The 4,520-nt window shown below is 38.7% G+C and overlaps 1 pseudogene; it reads left to right on the top strand.

Moving 5' to 3' along the window:
• Positions 1 to 233: 233 nt before the first annotated feature.
• Positions 234 to 1,124, top strand: LOC100981902 (septin-2-like; annotated as a pseudogene).
• Positions 1,125 to 4,520: the final 3,396 nt, after the last annotated feature.

Here is a 4,520-nt window from a genome sequence, read left to right as displayed (position 1 = left end):
GGCTTCAAGGGCACGCCCATCAACAGACCCCAATTTCCACAGGGGAGGCAGATCTTCTATACCTACAGTTACAGAAAATACACTAAAGTGCAGTATAAGATATTAAAAGTTGGATTCTGAATAGACCAACTGCTAATTTTCCTTAAAAAAAATTTTAATTTGGTTGAGTAAAAATAGTTTATTGAATCTCATTTTGTAGGTAAGAATCCTATTTGCAATACGAAAACGAGCTCATGACTATTGTGCCTGTCATTGCAAAAGCTGACACTCTCACCCTGAAGGAACGGCAGCGGCTGAAGAAAAGGATTCTGGATGAAATTGAAGAACATAACATCAAAATCTACCACTTACCTGATGCAGAATCAGATGAAAATGAAGATTTTAAAGAGCAGACTAGACTTCTCAAGGCTAGCATCCCGTCCATTCAGAGATTGGATCAAACTGGTTGGATCCAATCAGTTGATTGAAGCCAAAGGAAAGAAGGTCAGAGGCCGCCTCTATCCCTGGGGTGTTGTGGAGGTGGAGAACCCAGAGCACAATGACTTTCTGAAGCTGAGAACCATGCTCATCACCCACATGCAGGATCTCCAGGAGGTGACCCAGGACCTTCATTATGAAAACCTCCGTTCTGAGAGACTCAAGAGAGGCGACAGGAAAGTGGAGAATGAGGACATGAATAAAGACCAGATCTTGCTGGAAAAAGAAGCTGAGCTCCGCCGCATGCAAGAGATGATCGCAAGGATGCAGGCGCAGATGCAGATGCAGATGCAGGGCTGGGGATGGCGATGGCGGGGCTCTCGGGCACCACGTGTAAGGTGATGTGCACATATCAAGAAGTCAGAGAAAACACTTTCCTGGATAAAAAAGAAAACATTCCAGATGCATGATCCAGCTGTGTGTTTTCAATTCTTGGGAGGGTGCCATTCACATTTTAACAGTACCTGTGCCTGAGAATTTAATTTTTAAAAGACTTTTGATGTTTTTTGTATGAAGTACTTTTAACATATGTATTTCATTGCTGTGTTATACTCTGCATTTTGTGAGGTGAATGTTTTCCTTTTCTTTCTCCCTAACCACTGTTAGAATTGATTTCCAAGACTCGGCATGTATACTTAATACTGAATTTCTTTGATTTAACTGACTTAAAAACTTACTAACCATTGATGAGCACTCCTGATTTATATCTAGAACATTCAGATTTAGCCATAATGTTCCTGAATGGTAGAGACGTGTGCCTAGTGATGTAGAAAGATGCACTGACTTGGTGCAAGGGCATCTACTTACCACATCACACCACTTGGAGACTCTTTGCTTCCTTGCTTTTATGTTTATACACAACACCTAAAATCAGTTTTGCTGCTATAATTCTATACTGTTGAATCGTCTGCGATTTTATCTGTTAACCAAACAAAACATAATAGAATTTCCTAATGAGATATATCTTTAAACAGCTTTTTTAGAGGTGAGTTTTAAAGAAGTCTCTTAATTCTGATGCTAGGTTGTTTTTAAAACCACTATGCAAAGAACTCACCACAAGCCACTTTTTGTAGTGTTCTCCACTAATACTGGTTATCCTGTGCTACAGAGAAAATCAAAGTATTCATGAGCTCCAGTTTTTGTATTGCAAATAAGAGATTGCTCTTTCAAATGGTAGTTCTGCTCTTAGCTCTTCGAGGAATTGCCATACTGCTTTCCACAGTGGTTGAACTAATTTACACTTCCACCAACAGTGTATTAATGTTTCTTTTCTCAGCAACCTCACCAGCATCTGTTGTTTTTTGAGTTTTTAATAATAACCAAGAGCCAAATCAGGAATGAACTCCTATTCACAATTGCCATAAATATAATGAAATACCTACGTATACAGTGAACCAGGGAGGTGAAAGATCTCTACATTAAGAATTACAGAACCCTGCTTAAAGAAATCAGAGAAGACACAAACAAACGTAAAAACATCCCATGCTCATGGATAGGAAGAATCACCCTAACATCACAATTAAAAGAACTAGAAAAGCAAGAGCAAACACATTCAAAAGCTAGCAGAAGGCAAGAAATAACTAAAATCAGAGCAGAACTGAAGGAAATAGAGACACAAAAAACCCTTCAAAAATTAATGAATCCAGGAGCTGGTTTTTTGAAAGGATCAACAAAATTGATAGACTGCTAGCAAGACTAATAAAGAAGAAAGGAGAGAAGAATCAAATAGATGCAATAAAAAATGATAAAGGGGATATCACCGCTGATCCCACAGAAATACAAACTACCATCAGAGAACGCTACAAACACCTCTACGCAAATAAACTAGAAAATCTAGAAGAAATGGATAAATTCCTCGACAAATACACTCATCCAAGACTAAACCAGGAAGAAATTGAATCTCTGAATAGACCAATAACAGGCTCTGAAATTGTGGCAATAATCAATAGCTTACCAACCAAAAAGAGTCCAGGATCAGATGGATTCACAGCCGAATTCTACCAGAGGTACAAGGAGGAGCTGGTACCATTCCTTCTGAAACTATTCCAATCAACAGAAAAAGAGGGAATCCTCCCTAACTCATTTTATGAGGCCAGAGTCATCCTGATACCAAAGCTTGGCAGAGACACAACAAAAAAAAGATAATTTTAGACCAATATCCTTCATGAACATTGATGCAAAAATCCTCAATAAAATACTGGCAAACCAAATCCAGCAACACATCAAAAAGCTTATCCACCACGATCAAGTGGGCTTCATCCCTGGGATGCAAGGCTGGTTCAATATATGCAAATCAATAAATGTAATCCAGCATATAAACAGAACGAAAGACAAAAACCACATGATTATCTCAATAGATGCACAAACAGCCTTTGACAAAATTCAACAACCCTTCATGCTAAAAACTCTCAATAAATTAGGTATTGATGGGACGTATCTCAAAATAATAAGAGCTATCTATGACAAACCCACAGCCAATATCATACTGAATGGGCAAAAACTGGAAGCATTCCCTTTGAAAACTGGCACAAGACAGGGATGCCCCCTCTCACCACTCCTATTCAACATAGTGTTGGAAGTTCTGGCCAGGGCAATTAGGCAGGAGAAGGAAATAAAAGGTATTCGATTAGGAAAAGAGGAAGTCAAATTGTCCCTGTTTGCAGATGACATGATTGTATATCTAGAAAACCCCATTGTCTCAGCCCAAAATCTCCTTAAGCTGATAAGCAACTTCAGCAAAGTCTCAGGATACAATATCAATGTACAAAAATTACAAGCATTCTTATACACCAACAACAGACAGAGGGCCAAATTATGAGTGAAATCCCATTCACAATTGCTTCAAAAAGAATAAAATACCTAGGAATCCAACTTACAAGGGACGTGAAGGACCTCTTCAAGGAGAACTACAAACCACTGCTCAATGAAATAAAAGAGGATATAAACAAATGGAAGAACATTCCATGCTCATGGGTAGGAAGAATGAATATCATGAAAATGGCCATACTGCCCAAGTTAATTTATAGATTCAATGCCATCCCCATCAAGCTACCAATGACTTTCTTCACAGAATGGGAAAAACTACTTTAAAGTTCATATGGAACAAAAAAGAGCCCACATCGCCAAGTCAATCCTAAGCCAAAAGAACAAAGCTGGAGGCATCACGCTACCTGACTTCAAACTATCCTACAAGGCTACAGTAACCAAAACAGCATGGTACTGGTACCAAAACAGAGATATAGATCAATGGAACAGAACAGAGCACTCAGAAATAATGCCACATATCTACAACTATCTGATCTTTGAAAAACCTGAGAAAAACAAGCAATGTGGAAAGGATTCCCCATTTAATAAATGGTGCTGGGAAAACTGGCTAGCCATATGTAGAAAGCTGAAACTGGATCCCTTCCTTATACCTTATACAAAAATTAATTCAAGATGCATTAAAGACTTAAACGTTAGACCTAAAACAGTAAAAACCCTAGAAGAAAACCTAGGCATTACCATTCAGGACATAGGCATGGGCAAGGACTTCATGTCTAAAACACCAAAAGCAATGGCAACAAAAGACAAAATTGACAGATGGGATCTAATTAAACTAAAGAGCTTCTGCACAGCAAAAGAAACTACCATCAGAGTGAACAGGCAACCTACAAAATGGGAGAAATTTTTCACAACCTACTCATCTCACAAAGGGCTAATATCCAGAATCTACAGTTAACTCAAGCAAATTTACAAGAAAAAAACAAACAACCCCATCAAAAAGCGAGCGAAGGACATGAACAGCACTTCTCAAAAGAAGACATTTATGCAGCCAAAAAACACATGAAAAAATGCTCACCATCACTGGCCATCAGAGAAATGCAAATCAAAACCACAGTGAGATACCATCTCACACCAGTTAGAATGGCAATCATTAAAAAGTCAGGAAACAACAGGTGCTGGAGAAGATGTGGAGAAATAGGAACATTTTTACACTGTTGGTGGGACTGTAAACTAGTTCAACCCTTGTGGAAGTCAGTGTGGTGATTCCTCAGGGATCT

This window comes from Pan paniscus, chromosome 1, assembly GCF_029289425.2.
Source record: "Pan paniscus chromosome 1, NHGRI_mPanPan1-v2.0_pri, whole genome shotgun sequence".
Classification (NCBI taxonomy): Eukaryota; Metazoa; Chordata; class Mammalia; order Primates; family Hominidae; genus Pan; species Pan paniscus.
Note: the sequence above shows the minus strand (reverse complement) of the source record. Positions and strands in the feature narration are given on the sequence as shown.